The sequence below is a fragment of the Lontra canadensis genome, unplaced genomic scaffold, assembly GCF_010015895.1.
Source record: "Lontra canadensis isolate GAN:19392208 unplaced genomic scaffold, GSC_riverotter_1.0 scaffold64, whole genome shotgun sequence".
In the NCBI taxonomy this organism is placed as follows: domain Eukaryota; kingdom Metazoa; phylum Chordata; class Mammalia; order Carnivora; family Mustelidae; genus Lontra; species Lontra canadensis.
The window spans coordinates 6845880-6870512 of record NW_022631058.1 but is presented as its reverse complement, the minus strand read 5'-3'; the positions used below and the strand labels follow the sequence as shown (position 1 = coordinate 6870512).

At 36.8% G+C, this 24633-nt stretch overlaps 1 pseudogene; it reads right to left on the bottom strand.

Annotated features, from left to right (window-relative positions):
- Positions 1 to 22311, bottom strand: part of LOC116879902 — a 52263-nt pseudogene extending 29952 nt beyond the window's left edge.
- Positions 22312 to 24633: the final 2322 nt, after the last annotated feature.

The window sequence follows — 24633 nt, the reverse complement described above, 5'->3', positions numbered from 1 at the left end:
TACTATTTCCTCAGATCAGAATTAGAAGGAGTCACTAAATGCCCCAATGATTTTTATCCTTGAAGAAAGAGCAATCTATTTTATGTATTGCCATTGATTTATTCTGTTTTTCAGCCATTCATTCATTCTTTCATTCCTATATTAATACTTCTTGAGTGGTTAGTGTCTGTCATTGTCCTACTAAGTCCCATAACAGACCTAGATTTTTCCTTATAAGGAATCAGAATCTAGTAGGCAGAGAGTGAAGGAAACCACCAGGTACCCATGCAATGTGGAACGAAGGTTGTGTGCAGTGAAATTTGAGAATACAGGTCATCCATCACCTGACTTTGTTTTCTTTCTTTCTTTTTTTTTTTTTAAGATTTTATTTATGTATTTGACAGAGACACTGATCACAAGTAGGGAGAGAGGCAGACAGAGGGAGAAGGGGAAGCAGGGTCCCCACTGAGCAGAGAGCCCGATGTGGGGCTCGATCCCAGGACCCTGAGATCATGACCTGAGCTGAAGGCAGAGGCTTAACCACTGAGCCACCCAGGTGCCTCACCATCACCTGACTTTCTAATGAAGAAAGGCCTAGTGGAGAAAGTTGCACAGCGGAAAGTAGAGGTTAAGTCTGGCTACAGGGGTCATAAGAATAGTGAATAAGGGAATTCAACTAGTTGTTAAAACTGGGCAGGATATTTTTAGGAATAAAGCCGGCCGTGGGGACAAGAATCATCACAGGAGGAGTTTTATGCCTTTTATGTATGCTACAGTAGTGTACATGTAAGGGCCACCTGTTACCCAATGATTTTGAAGCTGCAAGAATGGCCCAGTTACACCATTTGAAGCAAAAGCTGCAGAAAGCTCTTCAGGGCTGCTGGCCATGTGAGAAGAGGGCCTCCCAGGCTGACAGTGCCTTCTGGTGATAAAAGGGCCACCAACGTCCTTACCTTTACAGATCAGAAGCTCAATTTGCTTAGTTCATCCAGCGTACTGGTAAGTTCTGGCAAAATTCACAGAAGACCAATAATATTCACTCTAAGTGTAAAAGAATACATAAGTTGATCCATTTCCTCCTGGGCAGGAGCCCACAAATAGAACAAAGAATCAGAAAACCTTATTGATAAAGATATTCAAATAACTTGTCATACTAAATCTAAGCAAAATCTAAAGCTAATTATGTGCATGGTCAGAGTGAATTCAGAAGACCAAAAATAAGTGCAAATGCATTGTTCTTTGAATCTTCTTTCCTAAATTTTTAAATTGCATTTTTTTCTTAACAGATTCTTTAGATTGGAATAAACCTGACTGATTTTCAAGTTCTTAAGTTTCTATGAGGGTATATGCTTCCCACAGTAAAAATGCACATTATAGGGGCACCTGGGTGGCTCAGTGGTTAAGCCTCTCCCTGCAGCTCGGGTCATGATCTCAGGGTCCTGGGATCGAACCCTGCATTGGGCTCTCTCTACTCAGCGGCGATCCTGCTTCCCCACTCTCTCTCTCTGTCTGCCTCTCTACCTACTTGTGATCTCTGTCTGTCAAATAAATTAATAAGTCTTTAAAAAAATGTACATCATAAATGTAGCATTTACTGAATGTGAAAATATCAAGGTGAAATCCCCTTTTTGTCAAATACTTAAGTATCAACTCTATTGATAGTTTATTGAAAATTTTTGCATCTTTCTTTTTCACATAACAACCTTTGTAAACCTCTTTTTGATTTAATGATAGATTGTTAACATCTAGTGACATTGATTAATATGCATTATGTTTTGTATATAGCAATGTCCAGATCTATATATTCAAACACTTTTGATAGAAATTCAGGTTATATCTACATTATTTTCCTTTGATTATGAATATTTTTGGAAAGAATAACCTTGAATATGTATATATGTCCTATTTACTTATTTTTTACCACAGAATAAATTCCTAGAAATGGAATTTATATCAAAGGGATGCATATGTTAAAGATTTAGGATTAAATGGGAGCATTATTATGTCCCAGAATTTACCTTTTTTTAATATTTTTCAGAATTTACCTTTTAACCAGTAATTTTGCTACATTTTCATCAAAATTATACTAGTATTTTTATCAATGTTATTTTGATAAGGAGAAAGTACATTTTATTTACATATACAAATATAGATAGATATCCTTGATTACTAATGAGGTTGAATACTTATTCTTACTAATCCTTTGCTTTTCTTTTTTAACTCTGTCCTTCATTACTTTTCCATATTTATATAAAGATGCTAGTCTTTGTGATTTTATTATTAATTTCCTGGATTCTATTAACACAAATGATACTGACCACCATCATGTGTCAGGCAGTCTTCTAGCATCTGGGAGATAGGAGGAAGCAGAAAAAATAGAACAGTGACAACAAAAATAAACAGATAATTAATTAACGATTTTTCTTCCTCTACTGAGGGTCAAACACATGCTATTTTTCCCAACTTTTCCAGTCTTATATTTACAAACCACTTCTTAAGCTAAATGCCTCTGCAATATACATTATGGTCTGATTCCTATTATTTTTCCTTCTTAGAGAGTGAGCTCTCCTCCTAATTCCAGATCCTTCCACTGGATCAGTGTTAGTTTGTGTAAAGTATTGGAATGTCTAACAAGAAACAACCAAACCGGAGTGCCTGAAACAACCAAACCGGGGTGCCTGGGTGGCTCAGTGGGTTAAGCCTCTGCCTTTGGCTCAGGTCATAATCTCAGGGTCCTAGGATTGAGCCCTGCTTCAGGCTCTCTGCTCAGCAGGGAGCCTGCTTCCTCCCCTCTCTCTATCTGCCTGCCTCTCTGCTTACTTGTGATCTCTCTCTGTCAAATAAATAAATAAAATCTTGAAAAAAAAAAAAAAGGAAAGAAACAACCAAACCCTTTTAAGAATTCCCACGTATCCACACGGCTGTGAAGAGAACCTGGATATTGAGATGGAGTTTTCCCTTACCAAACCCAGGGTGTGCTTTTATCTTCATTAGAACAAGGAGTGAACATAGGGCTCTCTATCTGCCTCTCTATCTGCCTGCCTCTCTGCTTACTTGTGATCTCTCTCTGTCAAATAAATAAATAAAATCTTGAAAAAAAAAAAAAGGAAAGAAACAACCAAACCCTTTTAAGAATTCCCACATATCCACACGGCTGTGAAGAGAACCTGGATATTGAGATGGAGTTTTCCCTTCCCAAACCCAGGGTGTGCTTTTATCTTCATTAGAACAAGGAGTGAACATAGGGCTCTGGGCAAGGAAGGGAAGCTTCAGCAGTACCAGGAGGACAGGATGAATCAGGAAAATGAGGGAATTTGCTTGTCTTTGCTGGGCATGTTCTGTGATGTTTTAATCTCACTTGTGAAGACAAGAATGTATTTACAAACAAACAAGAGAAAAAGAAGGATAAAAGAAGTTTCATTCTGATATTCCATCTAGTTAGAGACTTGAGAAATAGGAGAGTCTGCAAGGACAAGAATCTTAGTGAACCTTATCACACGTGCACTTTGCAGGCAGAAGGAATCAATGGCTTTGCTACCGTGATAGCTGACTCGAGTTAACATCAAGGCGCTTTCCAGAACTTCATCACAAATTTAATTTGAATCTTTTATGCTCATAAAGTTTCAATATTTACTCTTCCCAGCCCATATTTTTACTTTACTTTTTTTTGATTGCCTCTGCCCTTGCACTCTCAAACAAGATCTAAATAGGAACTGTCAGAGTATTATATCAAAAATCATTGAGATTGTTTTTGAATGGAATGTGGATAAACATCCAGACTTTGGAGTCCCTATTCTAGCTTTGTATGTCTTTCAGCATCCCTTCAAGAAGCAGTTCCTGGGCTGTGACAAATAGTCCCCATTACTATAACTCGCAAATGACTCTCAGTATCAAGAGGTGTAGTGTAATTGACAACCTTAGGGATAAACAAAGAATTCCAAATAAACTGTCATCGTCAAGGTTGATATTTGGTATCTGTTATGTCCCCTCCCCTGCTGAGTCATGTGCTTTAATACCTGCATCATTTCAAAGGAAAACCTTTGAAATTTAATCTCATAGCAGAGTCAGTGTTATTTCTGTGTGTAGATTTTTATCATCAACAATTTGAAATCATTAAAAAAGATTTTTTTTTTAAAGTGGTTGTTTAAAAAAAAACAACTGAAACTGAAGAATCCTGTCTAGGAATAGTTTCTACAATTTATGTTCAAGTAAGGTACATGAACAGCTTCTCTTGTGCCTAATTCACACTTTTTTTTTTTAAATGGGTCATTTACATATATTGACTTCTTTGTCAGTGATTTTCATATTTACATAGTACTTCAGGGAACTTCAGGTATTTTGCAAATATTAAATCATTTAAAGGTCACCAATCTTAATGGTCCTAAGAAAGAGGTAAGAATTTTTTAAAGCACTTTTTTTTTTAAAGATTTTATTTATTTATTTGACAAACAGAGAACACAAGTAGGCAGAGAGGCAGGCAGAGAGAGAGAAGGGGAAGCAGACTCCCTGCTGAGCAGAAAATCAGATGTGGGGCTCAATCCCAGGACCCTGGGATCATGACCTGAGCTGAAGGCAGAGGCTTTAACCCACTGAGCCACCCAGGAGCCCCTTTAAAGCACTTTGAGAACTATTCATGATCAAACCATTTCCATCATTTCTGGGAACCAATACCCATGACTGCACAGTGTGGAGCAGAGTTTTCTGTAACTGGACCATGTAGAGAGGGATCCATGGGATCTCTGTCATTACTAAGAGTGTAAAAACCTGATGTGGGGTTCAGCCATGAAGGTACCCACTCTTTGCTGAGAAAATTGGTTTAAACTGGATACTACTAGAAAAATGTTAACTCTGAGTAGGTCAAAGAACCTATTAATGACCCCTGCCACTTAGATAAACTACCAAAGGTCCCTCCCTAGTACTTTTTGAAGCCAAGGTTATCATAACCACTTCTAGCCTCCCAGCCTGTGAGCTGTCTCTGAGGAAGGACTCCAAATAACCACAAAATGAAAACAAATCATCCTCAAATCGAGTGATAACATTTTGCTTTGTACCTTTGAGACCATTCAACTATTTTCAAAGCAAAAATATGAGCCTTCTGTGTTTTCCTGCAAAGATTTAAAGCACTAAAACATCTATACGAAAAAGTGAAAGTAACAGTAAATGTTGCCTTGACTGAAAGGTGATTTAATTATTTTTAAGTATTCATTCATTCATGCATTCAACATTTCTTTATTCATTCATTGAGCACGAGAGCCAGGAGCTGTTAGAGTCTAAGAATGCCAAGAAGTATAATATAAAATCTTCCCCTCTGAGAGTTGGCAGTCTAATTTTACTCAAGAAACAGGAAAGAAGCTCGCTAAAATGCAAGTTGATAATTCTTGCAAAGTTTAAAGGTGTAGCACAGAGAATTTAAAGGCTCTGACTTTAATTACAGTGTCCTTGGGCAAGTCACTTAATCCCTTATAATGCTTTCCCTCTTTGAATAAATGGGAATAACAAGAGCTTCAACCACACTGTGTGGTTGTCAGAATTAAATAAAATAATGTCTGTAGTGCACTTGAACTGGCATTAGGCAATGCTCAATAATCAGCTTTCTTCATTGTTTTTTGTAGGAGTGAATTGTTCTTCAGGTACAGAATATGTAGCTCTTAAGTCTTCCTAAGGAAATAGAAAAGCTCCCAAAGAATACTATAACCTGGTATGAAATCCAACTGTTTACTCGATTTTTGCAAAATATGCAAAAATATTTTTAGGAAGCCTTATTTTATTTGTAGAATAACCCATTCCATTTTTATCTAATGAAATTCAGAAAAGGGAGCAATCATTTTTGGTTAAAACAAGTCTTTACTCAATTCTAAATCTAAAATCACCATTAGGAAAATTTCTCTCTCTCTCTCTCTCTCTCTCTTTTTTTTTTCTTCCCTGACAAATTCTAATGGGACATTTAATAATTGAGCACACTTACATTAGAAAATGAAGTATCTATTTCAATCTCTTTCAGAAAAGAACAAATAAAAACATATGGAATCAGCAAATTGTTATCAGTTCTAGTTCATCCCTTTGCTGGAATTTCTTTTGAATTTAAGCTCATGTACATTAATGTCCAGCCGCTAGTTAAAATAAGTCTCCTTCAGTCAGATGTATATAAGCGGAAGTTTACCACGCTGTCCATAACTCAACGCCCAGAAACTTGACTTGAGCACACAGTGGGCTACTCCTATTTGTGGCATATTTATAGTAATTGAAGACGATGTCTGACTTTGAAAGAGTCATGTATTGAGAATGACTGCATCACATTTTAAAATGAGAATTATGGTTATATATTGATATGTAGGAATGTTGAAGGGTAGCAGTTTCTGTTAGATTTGAATTTTTTTTTTTTTTTTTTTTTTACAAGGGTCAGGGACTTTTAACCAGCAGAGCTAAGAGAATACTTCTGTTAGTATCAGAAGTGCTTTCTGTATATCTCACAATATTCCTGAGGTAAGATGTATCCTTCTTGCTTTGGTGCCCTGTCTGTCTCTCTACTCATTCAGGGTATTGGTTGCAAGTACCCACTCTTAATTGTATATGGAAAGCTGTGTATCTCTCCAATGTCCTCAAAATTCCAGCATTATCTGGGAAATTATTAAAATGAATCTATATTAACTCTATATTTGTAACCAAAAAAAAATGTATCAGCTCTAGGGTATCTATGGGATTAATATTTGCACATGAAGGGAAGGCATCAGACTTGTGTAAATCTTTTCTTGGTGGGAAGATTCATTTCTTGTTTAGACTTCTTTTTGTAACACTAGATCCCTAATTTTTGTACAAAAATGAATGTCTTATTAAACCCCAAGCAACACCATTATATATCCCCATTGCTGCAGGACAGCAAAGAATCTTACACTCTCATCATGATGTGGGAGTATTGTGGGGGCTTCCATTTATATCATGCTACTATGCAAGTGTTGCGGAGCCTGGAAGCGTTCTATTTCTCGTGTTAACTATAAATTCTCAACTAGCTCATCCACCCATAGAATTCAGTCATAACGCTTTGAGATGTCTACATCTGAAATAAGAGTATATTATCCTCAATAGTTTAGGAAGTGATTGTGAAGATGCTTTGCATAGAGGGACTTCCACAATCATTTGATGATTGGGGCACGTCCTAGAAAGCTTCTTATGAAGATCCAAGTGAAAACATCACTCATCAAAATGATTATTTTCAACATCAGTCACATTACTCTGTATTTAAACTTTGTATGATGAACGAAATATTTGATAAATGCTCCTTTGATTGGGTAAGTGAATATTAAGTGAGGAACCATAATCTTAACTCAATGGCATATACAACCCAGGGATGACACCCTGTACCTCACTTCTAAGGAAAGTTGATTCTTCTTCCTGTTTCTGCAGTAGACTATCCAGGAATTTTTCTCAAGACTTGCTTTTGATAAACCTCTCATGCCAGACTCTGGATGGCTAGAATTACCTTCTTGTAGGCTGATTCCCAATCATGGGGTCTTATTTCATTATAATTATCATTATAGCCCTGGCTGGAGGGTTCTGCTTAGTTTTCCAGAGTTACAATTCCCTTTTGACTATGATTAAACTGTCTTTGGATTCATGGGCCTGGAAAATCTGAATAGTCCAATTTAATGAAAAAATTTTCATAGCCATCTGGCAATGGTCTGAATATTTCTAGAAGTTAACTTTTTGCATATTAAACTTTGAAAAGAAATAATTAAATCAGCGTTCATAATAGCTCACGTGGAGAGAGTCTGCTCTGTATGTTCCCACCAGCCCATTGATTTGTGTATCTATTGTACTATTTCAGTACTTTTGTAGAGAAACAGATCATTTATATAAATTATAATCGATGGGGGTCTGAGTGCTGAGTATTTTGGAATAACCTCTTGGGTAAATTAGATAGTTAGAGACTAAGAAATTAATCTTATCTGGTTGGATTCTTTCATCAAGGCTAGATTTAAATTAATTAATTATAATTTAGGAAATTTTCAAAGCTAAAAGGCTTTCAGAGTGAAAATTGTGTTTGGGTAATTATGAAGAAAGTTCTTCCTACTTAAAAAGATAGCCTCACTAAATACCATTTTATAGGTTCTTTAAGTTGTTTATAAACTTTTCATTTTGCTTTTATTTTCTGTCTCAAGAACAATGCAAAAACTGTGAAAAGAATTAACCATTTATTAATTATTGCATTTGAGCTTTTTAGGAGTAACAACTCAAGAGTTTCTCCGAATCAAAGTAGACAATTTTTGAATCCTTCAGGCCTGAGTATAGTCTATAAAACTATTAGATAACATTTATGCTTGCCTGGAGGAATTTGAAACAAAACAAAACACCTCCACTGAGCTTAAAATGATTTTTATTTAAATTCCTGAAAGATTGTGTCCCCTTATATGTTTTGTTGGGCCTCCCATGTAAAGTCTAGAGAAATAACAATTCTTAAAAATTGTAGCTATCCAAATTATCCTTACTGGCAAACCCTCATTAGATGGGGATGATGTTGTTTCATAGTCAACCTTAATCCTTTACTCTGCTATTCCCATTTCTGCCATTTTTGACATAAGACTGTGAGTCACACCCCATATATGGTACTCTCTTTCTATATATGTACATGGATAAAAATATCAGGAAAAAAATTATGGGTCAAGTAATATAATGAATGTTTAAGTAAAGTATTAATGTAGATCCTTTGCACATAATGTTTGGAATATCATTCCATGGAATTAAAGGCACTGGAAGATTTTTCATTCAAATTTTTTAGGGCTTATGTAAACAAAAAGAAATCATTTGCTTTATCACCCAATTCTTGATAACTTTAATGGTAATGAATGCATTCTTTGAAGGCCAAATTTATTTTATCGCCAGTTTAAAGGCCTAAAGTCAGAGGTATTTGCAAAGATAAACATTCACAGGTAGCCAATATCCACAATAATGATGCCGATAAATCTGAATCATAAGGTACCTTTGAAATCTTAATTTAAAGCAAAGCTAATAAAACATGTGATTGAGCTGACAAAACATTTGCTGTTTAAATAAGGAATTAAGTTGATGCAATCAACCAAAAACAGTTCAAAGAGTTAATTGCCTTTCACAAGAGAAAGAAACCTACAGTTTTATACTATTTTATATTATTCTGTAGGATTTTTTTTTTTTTTTGGAGGGTTTTGGCTGATACCAAGCTAGTAATCCTTGAGAAGTAAAATAAGGCCTTATTCCGTCCCTACTGTTTATCACTTTCCTGAAATCGTAATCCTCTCTGTGTCACCATAATCATCTCCACAGGAATTAATTGTGATGTCACAGAAGATTATGACATGAAGTGGGAAGCAAGTGGCAGGACGCTGAGCTCTATTAAGAGCAAAGACCTGTTTCTTATAAAAATATATGTGGTACATACATCATTCATTTATGAATAAGATCATATTAAATAAGAGCGAATACTTAAGACAGGCTTCTTTACTCTTGTTGGGTCCCCCCAAAATTGGGTACCCCAATAATGGGTCCGTGATTAAAGGAGCGAGACTGATACAAAGCGAAGGTCAAGCAAAGCTTTATTTCACACCAAGCATCAGGAATCAAACTGGCTGGCCAGGGTTGCAACTCTTGCAGAAAGGGCAACCCCTCCCTGCTTTCCAGAATAACTTATAGAGCAAAGGCCATGTGGTTGGGCTTGGCCACACACAGGTGGCCAATGAAATTGTAACACACAGAGAAAGCTGCACAGTGATGCTAGGTGACCAACTGAATTACAGTTTACCCTAGTAGACATTTGATTTAGCCTATCACACCTTGGTTAGGATTGGCGCCAAAAGGCTCCCAAAGGGCAGGGGCCCATACTCCTTGGTAGCTAGGAGACAGCATGCGCCCCCACTGACTGAACACCTCCACCTGGTCTGACCCACCCTTGTACTTGGACTTTGTTACCTGGAACTCGTTTCAGGGACTTGTCTTTAAGTAAGTTCCCCTGGGGGGGTGGGCAAAGTCAATTTAAGTTTTACACAAAATGGCAGTTCAACCGGGGTTGGGCCGCTCTGGCTGAATAGGTCCTTACACTCTGAATTTTTTAGACAAATTTGAGGGTCAAATTTAATGATTCAATAAAGTGAAAAAATTTTGGCAATTATATCAGAAGTATAATATATACTCTTTCCATTCCATTACTAACTAGTATGTATCATATATTTAATTGTGTAACAAATAAAAGGGCACATCCTTCAGTGGTCCCCAGCCTTAGCTGCATGTTAGAATCACTGGGAAATCTGACAAACTCCTGGTGCCCTTGCTCCACCTGAGAGCACCTGATTGAATTGGCCTGGGATGAGGTCTGAGCATCAGAAGTTTTCAAAGCTCCCGGGTGAATTTCAGGGGCCGTGAGGGTTGAGGACCAGTGCTCTGTATCTCTGAGCTCGCAGCAGGAAATTGTCATGGGAAACATTTATTTCATCTCTCATGGACCCTTCAGATAGAATTTTTAGAGAGAACCGAATTTTCCAAGTGTGCTTTTATCAGCAGAGCACATCTCCAGATCCTGTCTCAAAATTTAATTAAAAAAGGCACATCCTTTTATGGAAGATTTAGTGTGAGAAGGCGCCGATGTGTGATCTTGGGACATGAAAGGAAAAACTTGCTAATTACCCAGGAGTAGAGGCCGAGCCCCAAAACAATATGTCATGATACTTCAGGGAAAAAAAGCTTCCCCAAAGAGACTTTCAGCCCAACAATGGCACCATCTGCTGGGCTTGCATGTGAGCACTTGTGGCACACTCACAAGAACTTCCAAAAATTCATGAGATGCAGGAGGTTTGAGAGAAGAGTTAGGAGGTAAGAGGGTCGCCATTTTAGATATTATAATTAATTTAATCATCCTCAGTGTCTACCATATAGAAGGTACTTGGAAATATGGGAAACTCAAAGGAGCATAAGAATTATTTCCCGTGTCATCCCTCAGTTACAAGTAAACACAAGAAATGAGTACACACTCCAGCAGAGAGCACATATAGGAACATAATAGGTAAGCCATTCAGGGCCACAGAGGAGCTACAGAGGCCACTGCATACATGAGAAAAGTTCCCTCCCCCACGACCCTATGGCTTCACAGACACAGGGCTTGCGGTTTGAAGTACAAGTCATGCCCTCTGCTAGGTGACTGCACAGTACATAACAGTTTGACCTCTAGGTGCAGATCTGGCAATTAAATTATCTCAGAGCTCCTAATGGGGAAAAGAGAGACTTTTTAAATCCCTAGAAACTCTGCCCAAGTCTATTCCACTATCCCAGATGCATGCAGTGGGGATATTCAGAAAGCCCACTCTGGAAGGCGGGTGATTCTAGAACAGCCAATCTGGTCACTCTCCCTTGGAGCCATATTTCCTGCTGATTGTTTGAGCTGCAGCCAAGAGGAGCTAACTGAGTTAGGCTGCTTATGTAGAAATGGATTTATTTTGCAATGGATACAGATCAAGCCATCATATCACTGAATGCTAATATCAGAATTAAATACATTTATTTTTCTAAGTGTATAGGTGGAGGCTTTGGTTTATTTTTAAGCTGATTTAAAATGAAGCTGTTCATCAGTACACATGTATATATTGTAGATAGAGAGCTGAATTGTTCTGCATGAAACTTTCAAGTACTTCTGAATTTATGGGCATACATCAAGACCAAAGATAGGAGTTGAGGCAGAAATGAGAAGACCAGGGACAACAAAATGCAAGAGGTAAAACAGCCAAGAGAAGAGCAGCCAGGAGGGGAGGGCTGGTAAAACATGTGTAAGCAGAAATGGATGAGGATTTTAAAAGCTGGAATACTTTAAATTGCATGGGTACATGTTGCTGTAATGTACCCAACATAACTCCATTATTATCCTCAAAATAGGATGACAAGTAGTTTGTAAGAGGCTGTCCTTGTAAATCATGTTTTGGGGAAATCAAACCTAAAAAAGAAAAAAGGCTTTTGATTTTTGAGCCCTTCCAGGATGGAAAAATGAGGTAGTTAAAAAGTTAAGGAAAAGGAGATTGATAAATCAACAAAAGTATGAAACTGGAGTTGGCTGTGGCTACAATACACTCCACAGGTTTGTATTCTGAGTAAGACAGTAGACTCAGGTAAAGCCCTTGACACAACATTTTGCACATAAAAAGCTTGCAATACATGATAGCTATCATCACCATTATTATTTTATTAGTGTTAGAGCCAATAGATGTTGATGGTTATAAATAATCTCCCATATTATGGAGATTCATTGGAAGGAATGTGACATTCCAATTTAGATCATCAAAGAGGACTTAACCTCCATTTAGACTTCAGTCTGTCCTCTCTAAGCTCTTCCTCTCAGCTTCTTTTAACTCAGGCAAAAGACCCTGTGGGCAAAGCAGCTCAAGACAGGAACCAAAACTTCTCCTTCCAGCAGTAAAAAGTGCTTTGAGGCCCCAAGACCCCACCAGATTGACCTCAAGGCAATGATCAACCTGAACTTGACTGCCCACCTGCAAGTTCCCACTGATCTTTGTCCCACAGTTTTCTTACTTAAACCTGTAAGTATTTTCAGCACTTTGAGGCTTTAGTCCACTATTTTCCCATTTGACGGCCTCACTCAAAATAAATTTCTTTCTTGTTTCACCACCACTCATCTGGCTGCCTTTGGATTTTGCCAGTGGCAAATGGCCTAACCTGGTCTGTGTGGGACCCCGGAATCCAGATGCTCTTGCACCCTCAGGCCCTGGTTACAATAACAGTAATTCATGGTGCACTCTGATTTTCTGGAATATCATGGCTTCATTTGGAAGTATATTGAGTATCTCAGAGTGTTTGGCTGATTCCAAAAGTATTTCAAAAGAAGGTCTTACAGATTTGTTTTGTTCAGCCCCTACTAACCCCTGTTACCCAAGAGAAATAAAATTTGATTTCCATTGAGTCATGTTGTGCTTGATAATCAAATAAACTGTAGAGAAGAAATGGTATAGAAATCGAGATTTCTGAGCACACCTACATTTTCCAATTTCAATGTTTTTGCTTATAAAGAATGAAAAAGACAAGCAAAAACTTGAAGGTGTGGATGGGGGTAGGTCCATGATATTAATTTGTTCTCCTAGGGACATATCCCTGGTAGGGTGTACATTCCTCTCTGCACTTTCTGTAGATTTCTTTTATTAAACAACTTTTTAAAAGCCTACTTTTTGATATATTAATACAATAAGGATAAATCTATATTTACTACAAAGATAAATTATCCCTAAATCTCATCTAGAAAAAAAAATGCATTTTTGCTTTCCTAATAACACTAGAAAAAGAGCTAGTGATCAGATTTCCTATTAGTGAAAATAAGCACTTTAATAAACTGCTTGGTATCTCCTAGGTACTATAAATGGCAGCTGCTATTAGACCTGGTCTCAATAATGTAATAGATAGCCATATAAACCCACATACCTAATGGAGCATAAATTAAACACAGTGTTTGGATGGTTTTACCATGTAAATGAAGCTTTTTGAAAAATGTTTTAATTTTTTTATTTAATGACCTTGCCAGTTTTCTACAATGGAGAACAATAAACTTCATCCCTTCTGACCTTTGTAAGTTACTCTATGATGGGTTTCAGGATACTGCCCCCCTCCCCAATACACCTCTTTGGCATACCGATCATTTTGAATTAAAATTACATAAGCAACAGCCTATACAAAAAGGACACTCCCACCATCCTTTGTCCCCCTGAAAAGAGGAAATAAATCTCCCACGTGAAAGAAGGTGCCTTCCCTGTACCAGACGGGGAAGGAGATATCCTTCTCATCCAAGGCTGACAAGTTTGTATAAACAAACCTTGTTACTTCTTTACTAATTTACCACCTCAAGCCCAAACTTCTTTGTCTTGTCAATTCTTCACTAATCTATTGGTCCTTTGTTTAAAAGGTAGAAAAGCTGCCTGCTTTGGTCACTTCTTTGAGCCTCATATTTCTATGAGTTTCCATATGTATGAATTAAATTTGTTTTTCTTCTGTTACTCTGTTTTATGTCACTTAATTATTAGGCCAGCCAAAAAAAACAACAACAACAACAAAAAAAAAACCAAGAAGGGAAGAAAGAAAAACTTTTCCACCCTTACAGCTATAACCAACAGAATTCTCCACTTTTATTTATTAATTTTAAGGCAAAAACTCGGTAACAAATTCCTTAAAATAACATCTATGACAGTATGCAAATAAAGCATAAATTCTAATTCAGGTAGTGTAATCTTTTGTTTCTATATTTCAATAAAAATATATTTAATTTTGAAAAAGTTTTATTTGCACATTTGTGTATGTATGAATACATATGTGTGTGTGTATATGTGTGTGTGTTTTTGTGTTCCAACATTACTTACATTTAAGGTATCCTGATTGAGGCACAGTTAGTAATAGATTGAAAACATTAATAAAACAAATCAGAGAATGATCATTAATAATTTGAATGGTGTCTAATTTCCCTGTTCTAATTATTATGCTAATATTTTCTTGTAACACTTATTTTATTACTAATATCCATTTCTTCCATAAATGATTAGAATATATATGTGCTTATAATTATATTTACCCATGGGAACATCATAATAATTAGCTCCTCTAAAGTCAGATATTTATCACAAGAAACGTCACAGGCATAGCCAAAAATTATAATTCCTGTATGAGTAGCATAAGGGCTTTTCAATCAAAACAATTTGTGATCTAATAGTTATTATTAGGGAAGTGAATTTAGATCATCGATCCTTTTAAATCAAGCACCCCTGATATTGACCAACAAAATCTGAAATGTTTGCTTGTAAAACATAGTACGTTTTCTATAATTACAGTTTAGTCATGCACTCAATTACCGAATAATATAACTTGTATGATTAAAAGTGCACTAACTTGGAGCTCACTAAATTACTGGGTCAGATAAAGAGAAGTATTTCATTACAACTGGATGTTGTGTGTTTAAAGTGCTAGGAAAAACATTTTCTAGTCTTACTTTAAGAAGGGGAAGTCTTGGGGTGCCTGGGTGGCTCAGTGGGTTGAGCCTCTACCTTTGGCTCAGGTCATGATCTCAGGGTCCTGGGATTGAGTCCCGCCCCCGCCGCATGAGCCCCACATAGGGCTCTCTGCTCAGCAGGGAGCCTGCTTCCCCCCTCTCTCTGCCTACTTGTTGTGATCTCTCTTTCTGTCAAATAAATAAATAAAATCTTAAAAAAAAAAAAAAAAAGAAGGAAGGTGAAGTCTAAGAGGAGATTTTCCTTTGGGCTACCAGAAGTTTATTAACTAAAATTCTGACTTGGATTGTAATTTTGGTTTGCTGTGTTATAATCTATCTTCTCTAATGGGTTTGTAACTATTTTGCTACAGTTAATAATCTCCTTCTGTCTCTTCTGACATCTGCTGACACACCCAGACACATAACTAGAATCCATTAGTCTTCATGGTCAAATAGGAGTATTGTAGTACAAATAATATGTAGATATGCACATTCATAACTAATTCATTATATAAGAATTACTAAATTCATTTCCTAATTTGGAAAGCTGAAAATCAGGCATCTTTCCATACTTGTTCTTAACAACCTATAGTTACCAAATGTGGTGAATTGACTCTTCCCTCTACCATGACTGGTAGAGTCATGTTGTTCTGTCCCATATTCTCTGACTCTACTTGTGACCTTCCTGAAATGGTCTACTCGGTTAAAGGTAATGATCTTTTCAAAGCAAAAATGTCAGTTTTGAGCTCATGTATTAGGTTATTCATGGCGACTTTGTAATTCAACAAATGTTTAAATTTTAAACAAAAATTATACTTACGAACATAAAAATGAACAGGAGATCAACAGTAGCATTGTATTTAATTACACATTTTCTAAGAGAAAAAGAGAGGGACAGAGCAAGAAAGAAATCCTATAAACATACACAAAAATTATCAGATACAACCTTTCTTCCCCATTTACCCTGGAATTTTCAACGGTCACCACTCCTAACTGGCTTCCCTTCCCCAGTCATCTGTCATCCCGGAGACCATTCTGTGAACCCAACCAAGTGATAAAGTTTATGAGTTTTGGATTCTTACTCTGAAAAGCCTGTGTCTCACCAGGTGGTCCTTTGCAACTCCAAACTCCTAAGAGCTGGCTGTAGAACCAACACTAGGAAATCCCAGGGTTATGATATTTCTACTTTGCCAGCAAGTTTTTCAATTCCAGGGGTCACATTACTTTTCAATTCTGCTAAATCTATTAGCTTTATGGGAGTATCGCTGATGTGGCGCTGAATGTTCTGCCTTTGGCATTCCAGGAACAGAGAAGGGAAATTAGCTTCTGCTTTAGCTGAATTCCACATCTGTGCAGCTAGGAAACCATGGCTCACATTAGAGGCAAAATGGATATTTAATTTAGACTATAATATAGTCCTAAATTCCCTGTGATGCTTTCCATTTCCATTCTTCCCCCTCGGATGAACGGACATAAGTTTCATTTTTAGAATGAAAAGCAAAGAACATATTCAGTTTAGGCTGTCACAGCACAGAGACAAAAATATAATTCAGAATTATCTTCCTTTAGAATAAGCCTTTGAATTGACAGTGCAGTATTGTATGCTACATAATACAAGCTTTTTATGAGCATTAATATACTACCTTACAACCTTGACAATTTACGCTGACATTTTGCATTAACATTGGAGTTAACTATTTGATGATACTAGGCTGCTGGAGTAAGAGTATTTTCATGGCTGATTTTTTTTTTTTTCCCTGAAGTACAAAACAAGGAAACACAACTTGCCCACATGTTATTTATGATATTTCAGGATCTATTCCTAAACACCCAAAAGCATGATTTTAATAGAGTCTACATTTGGTGAACAAGTACTGCCATATAGATTCATTTTTCTCTTTGACACCCAAAATGCAACATGGGTACATTTATTAATCAAATATTTAAGCATGCTAGGAGAGCTTTTTTGTGGATTTGTCTAAGCTCTATGCTTTTTTGATTTTTACCTTAAATAAGAACCTTGCTTTTGATTGACAATAAATAAATAATTTATTTAAAATATATTTAAAATTATGTCTAGAAAGTTGTATTTTATGTATACACCATGATACCAAAGAAATAGCAGGTAAGTCAGCCGGCAACTCCAGGTCATCCGTCTTTGACTTGTTTTAAAATGATGATTTTTATCAAGGCAAAAATGTCAGTTTTGATCTCATATATTTGATTGTTCATGCTGAACAAAATTTTCAACAAAATTTTGAATTTTGAGCAAAAATTTAGGTTTATAAATATAAAATGTAGCAGCAGGAGATGACCAGTGATTCATATATAATTATACATTTCCCAAGAGAAAGAGGGAATGAGAAAGGAAGGAATCTGTTAAATGATAAAAATACTTTGAGGAAGTAGAAACATTCATAGCGACTCAAACTGAAACAGAAAACATAGACCCCAAACTTTTGACTCAACATTGATTTTCTAAAGCAGTCACGCCTTCATCATGTATCCGTTTACTTCTTCAAAACAGGAGTTGCTGGTATTTCCATTTTTCTTTCAATTGCCTTCAGACAATTTTGCAATTGTTTCCAATTAAAAAAAATGTCCATTCCATTTTCATGCCAGAAGATATTGGTCACAGAAGCACTTCCCAATTTTAACTTTAAAACAACATTTTTTTTTTTTTATTGTTTGCTCAGAAAGCTGTGGTTCAAAACTGGCATTTTTGTTGTTGTTGTTGTTCTAATAAAACCTTACAGGTATTTTGTCTTTTGAAAATTCTTTAAAAAGCTCACTCACTGCAGGTTGTAGAGCGGACCTCCACGAGCACCTCAGTGTCTAGGGAGAAGCTGCTACTGAAAGACTGTTGTGCCTTCTCTGTTTGTCTGCCCCAACACTTGCAGCTAGAGACCTGATTTTAGCAATATCGCCATTAAGTTCCTCGACATACCCTACGTATACTGCAAGTGGGCAGTAGGGGAATTTTTTAAATTTAAATTCAATTAGCCAACATACAGTACATCATTAGCTTCAGATGTAGCAATAATTTATCAGTGTATAACACCCAGTGCAGCAGGGGAGGGATTGTAACCAAACCTAGATGAGTCTGCTCTTTGGTGAGTCATAAGTAGAAACTGTAAAAGGTAAATTGCTCCACAGTGGAATTTGCAGCAAACAAGGAGATCATGAGGAATAACTTTCAAAGCTTTGACTCCCCAAGCAAAGGGAAATGGGTTCCTTTTATTTAGGGTTAGGATGAATATTTAGATAGGGAAGGTTTGTCATCCTATGTAGAGGAGGGCCTAGAGTCACGCATGGGCCTCAAGGAAACATATGTCTTTACATACATTGCATGCTAGTAAGAGGTTTGTGCTCCTCCTTGGGCAGATATTTTAATATTATAATGAGATAAAGGTAATTGTCAGTCATTCCAGAGGTCAGTCCATGGCCCATCTGCACAGGCCTCTGTCCGGGGTTGAGCTCAAACTGGTCTGGGTGCTCTGAGCCACCTGAGCTTTCTCTAGGCAGTTCTTTGCCTGAAGAGATAAGCTGGAAAGAAGAGCTTAAGGGAAAATGTGAGACAAAGGTCAGTGGGCAGATGTGGGTAAGCAATAAAGGTCAGGTCCTGAGGTCTAGCTGAAGACCGAATGACGGGAAAAATTCTCAGAATGTGAAATTACAAAAAGATAACCAGTATCCATAGTTGTTTTTAGACACAACTGTAGGAGAGAAAAACAGAGAGAAAGAAGAAGAGGAAGGAGAAGACAATGACAGCAATTAGAAGGAAAGGAGAGGGAGGAGGAAAAAAAGAAGGAAGGCAGACAAGAGAGTGAAAGGAAGGAAGGTTCTCTTTCTTACCCTATTTTTGATCAGGAATTTTGTTTGCTTGTTTGCACCCTGAAAATAATGTGCTCACTTTCCAGAAAATGAATATCCTTTTTTATAAAAGCATTGGATAAAAAGTTCATTTTCCACAAGCCTTCCAAAATTGACATACTCCAATTTAAAAAGAATAATTAAGAACACTGAATTTGATTTACACGATCTTCTTGTAAAAGTCATAGATCTGCCATGTTCACACTGCCTGCCTCACCACAGAAACCCAAGAAATATTCTTTTTTTTTTTTTTTTTTTTAAGATTTTGTTTATTTCTTTGGGAGAGAGAAAGAAAGCATGAATGTGGCAGAGGTGGAGAGAGAAGCAGGCTTCCCACTGAGCAGGGATCCCGAGGTGGGGCTCGGTCCCAGGACCCTGAGATCATGACATAAGCCAAAGGAAGCTGCTTAACCAACTGAACCACCCAGCAGCCTTCCTTTTTTTTTTTTTTTTTTAAACCTTAAAAAATTTATTTATTTATTTGAGAGAGAATGAGAACATGAACCATGGTAGGGGAAGGGAAGAGCAGAGGGAGAGAAGAAACTTCAGAAATATTCCACTTAATCAACTAATGAAGGGTGTGCTCCTGAAGGAAGAGCAGATGCGGCAAACTGGTTTACTCTTAGATTTTGCAGTACTTTAAAAAACTTGGTATATCAGAATAGATCTTCCTCTGTCACCTCACAACTCTGCAAGGTTAACTGCAATTACCAGGTCACCTCAGTACCCTTTTCCTGCCTTAATGATTTTTCACTGAAGACCAAAACAGAAGTCTTCAAAATATTTTGGTTTCATTCTAACTCAAAGAGTTGTTTCCAAAAACAAATATTTCATCATAATTTTAGAATTTTTTTTTTTTTGGTTAATGGTAGTTAAAGATACTAAATGTTTTGTAAGATGAAATAGGGATTTACTGAAATTGGAATAAATAGTTCATACTTTGATGAAATGGGTTTTAAACACCTATTGAATATTACACATCCAATCTTAAAGAATCGTGTACTTTTTTAATCCTTGGATTTTATTTAATGTATCTTTAGAAATTTGGTCATCTTAGACAAAAACTTAGTTAGGTTTAAGAGAATAAGGTTCAGTTACCCCTAATGCATAGACCTTTTGAATTCAGAATGTGCAAGGAAAAATAGGAAGACCAATATGTTTAAGTCATATCCGTGAATCATTAAAGGAGTTTCTCCAAAACCAACATATTTAATCTCTTTGTTCCACAACTAAGGTTAGGGTTATACCTTTCTTTGCTGAAATGAGGGAAGGATTAATAGGATCATGGTCTAAATCTCTTAGGCAGCTTTAGAAACAGACTACATGGAAATTAAGGACCTAGAATTTGAGGATCCCAAAATGGATTCCTGTAGGACTATTTCTGTGGGGTATCACTGGGAAAGTCTTTATGTACCTAGCAGTCTTCCTCCCAAAAGACTGATCATCTCAATACAGAACTCAAGACTTGAAACCTGGCAGACAAGACTTCCCTTCATCTGGCTCTGCCTACACTTTCATCTATCCCTTCTCATCATTCCCCCCAGAAACCGAACTTGGAGTTCTTCATGTACCATACCATTTCACAGAGTTATCTCTTAGATCTCATCTTTCACTGGATGGGTAAAATGTATCTTCAATGTACACACCTGCACATTAGATCAGCATTAATATATTACTCTCATGATTGTAGTTTTAAATCCAGTTTACAAGATAATTACTGAAATCCTGTGCACTGGGCGGGTGGTGGGGGGTGGATAGGTTCACATTTTACTTCACATTTTTTTTTTATTTTATTTTTTATAAACATATAATATATTTTTTTCCCAGGGGTACAAGTCTGTGAATCGCCAGGTTTACACACTTCACCGCACTCACCATAGCACATACCCCCCCAATGTCCATAATAACCCCACCCCCCCTCCCAACCCCCCTCCCCCCAGCAATCCTGTTTGTTTTGTGAGATTAAGAGTCACTTATGGTTTATCTCCCTCCCAATCCCTTCTTGCTTCATTTACTCTTCTCCTACCCCCTTAACCCCCGTGTTGCATCTCCTCTCCCTCATATCAGGGAGATCATATGATAGTTGTTTTTCTCTGATTGACTTATTTCGCTAAGCATGATACCCTCTAGTTCCATCCACGTTGTCGCAAATGGCAAGATTTCATTTCTTTTGATGGCTGCATAGTATTCCATTGTGTATATATACCACATCTTCTTTATCCATTCGTCTGTTGATGGACATCTAGGTTCTTTCCATAGTTTGGCTATTGTAGACATTGCTGCTATAAACATTCGGGTGCATGTGCCCCTTCGGATCACTACGTTTGTATCTTTAGGGTAAATACACAGCAGTGCAATTGCTGGGTCATAGGGTAGTTCTATTTTCAACATTTTGAGGAATCTCCATGCTGTTTTCCAGAGTGGTTGCACCAGCTTGCATTCCCACCAACAGTGTAGGAGGGTTCCCCCTTCTCTGCATCCTCGCCAGCATCTGTCATTTCCGGACTTGTTAATTTTAGCCATTCTGACTGGTGTGAGGTGGTATCTCATTGTGGTTTTGATTTGTATTTCCCTGATGCCGAGTGATATGGAGCACTTTTTCATGTGTCTGTTGGCCATCTGGATGTCTTCTTTGCAGAAATGTCTGTTCATGTCTTCTGCCCATTTCTTGATTGGATTATTTGTTCTTTGGGTGTTGAGTTTGCTAAGTTCTTTATAGATTCTGGACACTAGCCCATCACAATTCCAGACTTCAAGCTCTACTACAAAGCTGTCATCATCAAGACAGCATGGTACTGGCATGCTGTGACAAAAACAGACACATAGATCAATGGAACAGAATAGAGAGCCCAGAAATAGACCCTCAACTCTATGGTCAACTAATCTTCGACAAAGCAGGAAAGAATGTCCAATGGGAAAAAGACAGCCTCTTCAATAAATGGTATTGGGAGAATTGGACAGCCACATGCAGAAAAATGAAATTGGATCATTTCCTTACACCACACACAAAAATAGACTCAAAATGGATGAAGGACCTCAATGTGAGAAAGGAATCCATCAAAATCCTTGAGGAGAACACAGGCAGCAACCTCTTCGACCTCAGCCATAGCAACATCTTCCTAGGAACATCGCCAAAGGCAAGGGAAGCAAGGGCAAAAATGAACTATTGGGATTTTATCAAGATCAAAAGCTTTTGCACAGCAAAGGAAACAGTTAACAAAACCAAAAGACAACTGACAGAATGGGAGAAGATATTTGCAAACGACATATCAGACTTCACATTTATTTTTGTGGCATATTTCATTCCCATCCTAAGTCCTAGAATCATCACCAGCCCCAAACTACTAGGCATTAAAATGATGGATCCTTGGAAACAGCAGGTGCTGAACTCTCTACAGTCTGGATGTTGCTCAAAGTTAGGCTTTAAAGAGCAAAATGTCAACTCTGCCCATGTAGCACTTACCTGCCATGGATTATCTCTCTGATTTAAGTGCTAGTGGCACTCCGTTTCCTGGAGGGCAGAAGTACATGGTCTCCACGATTGGCCTGCTGCAGCCAGCTCCCAACTACGGCAAACAGACTGCTATTTCTGGGCTAAAACACAAGGAGCAGGTGGGAAGGACAAGAGGAATGGAATGCCTTGAACATTAGAGGGGCCATGATGGTTTATGTTCGCACTAAGCTTAAACTTTCTTTTCTTCAGTCGCAGACAAGTTTTATTTTTTCGGTAAAATTGTAAATAGTTGGAAATGTTATAAATAATAGATCGATAAACAGATGACAGAGTATATCAGCATCACTGAAGGGAAAAAACGTAATGTGTTAACTGACTCATTTATGGCCGAGTACACAAAACTTATACACATGACCACTTCTCTGAAAAATTTAAAATATATCCTCGCATGTGCACATCAACAAGAATGCAAAAGCATAAATATATTTTCCTCCTGCATGGGGCTATCAGGTGATCTACAAATGCAATACACATGTATGTGGAAGAGGTCTTAATGATAGGTTAGAGGGATGGAATACGAAAAAAAATACGTGGAATCACTCAAAGTGATCAAATAATTTTTCTCTTTTGATTCACTATGGCTATCATGTGACAGGTTGATATTTATGCCAAATGAAAATATAAGAGACTAGTATAAATAAAATATAATAGATACTATGCCCATACCATCATAATCCTCCCTTTCTAAAGGAAACTTATCATCACCTATCATCTGTTAGGTGTATCTCCCTTCAGATATTTTCTTGTATGCATTTTCATATATATGTATGTACCTTTATAAAAGAGTATCATTGGGTAACTTTTTATTTAAGTATTTTTTGTTATGGACATTAAATATTTTCCTTACTATAGAACTAATAGAAGTTGGTCTATCTTATTCTTTTAAAGTGCCATACAGTATATGGTCCTCTGAATATACTACAGTTAAATTAAACGATTTCACAATCCTGGGTATTTAGAGGTTGTTTGTTTGTTTGTTTGTTTTTCAACTTTCACTATTATAAACTATGAGGCAGTTTAGTTTCTTATATATGTTTTGTGTCTTGTGTACACATTAGAAAGTAACTATTCAAAAATGAATGGCTGCTTTTAGTCCAGGAGCATTTTTAGCATTATGATTTATCTTAAAAGATTCTGTCAGGGGCTCTGGGGTGGCTCAATGGGTTAAGCCTTTGCCTTTAGCTCAGGTCATGATCTCAGGGTCCTGGGATCGAGCCCTGCATCGGGCTCTCTGCTCAGTGGGGAGCCTGCTTCTCCCTCTCTCTCTACCTTCCTCTCTGCCTGCTTGTGGTCTGTCTGTCAAATAAATAAATGAAATATTAAAAAAAAAAAAGATTCTGCCAAATCTCCCCTACTCACCTCGATTGCTGAATAAATTGGGCAGAGGGGCGGCATGCAGGCCTGCCTAAACTTTCCAACTTGAAATGTGGTATTTTCTGGTTTTGATCTGCATTTATCTAGATACTTCAGTCTGTTTTTCTTAGGTTCTCAACCATATTTACATCCTTTTCAGTAAATTGCCTGTTCATAAAAATCATTCATCTATTCATCTTTCTGTTGACTTGCTTGTATTTTCTTGATTTGGGGGATGTCTTTTTGTATGCCAGAGAATAAGGCTGAGAGTCATTTTATTATTAATGTGTTTTTTTAGTACACTGTTTACCTTTACTCTAGCTAATTTGTCTTTTGTCTTATGGAAGTTTAAAATTTTTAAAATGGTGAATTTATGATTCCTTTAATTTATGATGTTTGTTTTATATACAAAGACCTTTTCCCTGAAAGTCATAAACATATTTTATCATATTTAAAAATATATTTACAGTTTTGCTATTCCTGTTTATTTTTTTCTATCTGGAATTTGAGTAAAGGGGGTAAGAATATAATTTTATTGTTTTCATGTGAATATCAAGCTTTCCTGGACAGACAGATATGTATGTATATATATATATATATATATATATATATATATATATATAAATCCACTGTTTCTTCACCAATTTGAAACCCCCTTTATCCACTGTACAAATTCCTATACATATAAGTCTATTTCTGAATTACTTGTTCTGGTCAATTAATCTCCTCGTCCATTTCTGTACAATACCACAGTGACTGAATTTATATAACAAATAGTCAGGGATGTGATAAGATGATGTCTCTCTCTTCCTTTGATTCTCTTATAATCTCATAATCATTTGGCAAGTAAAAACAGTGACAACATTATAAGCATTTTTGAATTACTTTGTCAAGTTTTATGAATAATATTTGAGAATTGATTAAT